Source organism: Oreochromis aureus, linkage group 3, assembly GCF_013358895.1.
Source record: "Oreochromis aureus strain Israel breed Guangdong linkage group 3, ZZ_aureus, whole genome shotgun sequence".
Lineage (NCBI taxonomy): Eukaryota > Metazoa > Chordata > Actinopteri > Cichliformes > Cichlidae > Oreochromis > Oreochromis aureus.
In genome coordinates, this window is record NC_052944.1 from 36,860,187 (window position 1) to 36,861,148 (window position 962).

Consider the following 962-nt stretch of genomic DNA (forward strand, 5'->3'; position numbering starts at 1 on the left):
TTTTTTCACTCACTATGTTTTAATTGTTATAATTAATCTCTTCCTCAGCATGTCTTTTGTCCCATCTTACTCTCCTAACCCCAAACCAGTAGTGGCAGATGGGCGCTCCTTCCTGAGCCTGGTTCTGCTGGAGGTTTTTTCCTGTTAAAAGGGAGTTTTTCCTTCCCACGTTTGCCAAAGCACTTTCCTCATAGGGGGTCATATGATTGTTGGGGTTTTCTCTTTCTTTGTATTATTGTATTGATTTAAGGCAACTGTTGTTATGATTTATTAGCGGTGTTAATAAAAATTGAATTGAACTGAATGATGCGATTTATCCTGGAATCTCCCAGTAATAAACGAAGTCTAACCCTGACACAAAGTATTAAATACCTTTTAAAATATGACAGTTGCATCAATTTCTTGTTTGAAAACGATGACAAAAAAGTCAGCGTTAGCATAGGTGGTCCCAGTGTGTGCTGCTTACATTTCCTCTGAGTTTGGAAATTTGGCCTCCCTGTGGGGGTCAGGAGGGTTATTAAAGACAAGAGGACTTATCGTAATCCCACTTGCTGACGTCACCGGTGCATTCTTTTAGACATAATCACAGAGGTTCTCAAAGAGGTTTTTATCAGACTCCAGAGTTATCAGGGAATTTCTCAACCTCGTGGCCTTTCAGAGTGCCCAGAGGAAGAAAGAAAAAAATATTTCCTTCATCAGATGGTTGAAATGATTTAGCTCGCACTTCATTGGCCTCTCTGGGTGGGTGTGTCGCAGCATATTTGAGAATCACGTGCATCAGTGTGCTGAGCAAACCGAGACAGAAGCAGATACATTTTTTCAGGTCTTTAGTGACGTCAAAGTCCTGTTTGTGTTTAGAAACTGAACTGTTGTGTAACGCAAGACAAACACAGATCTGCAAAGAAACACACAACCGAGGGGGAAAAAAAGAAAAGAAAGGAAGACAGCAGAGACGAGGGCGG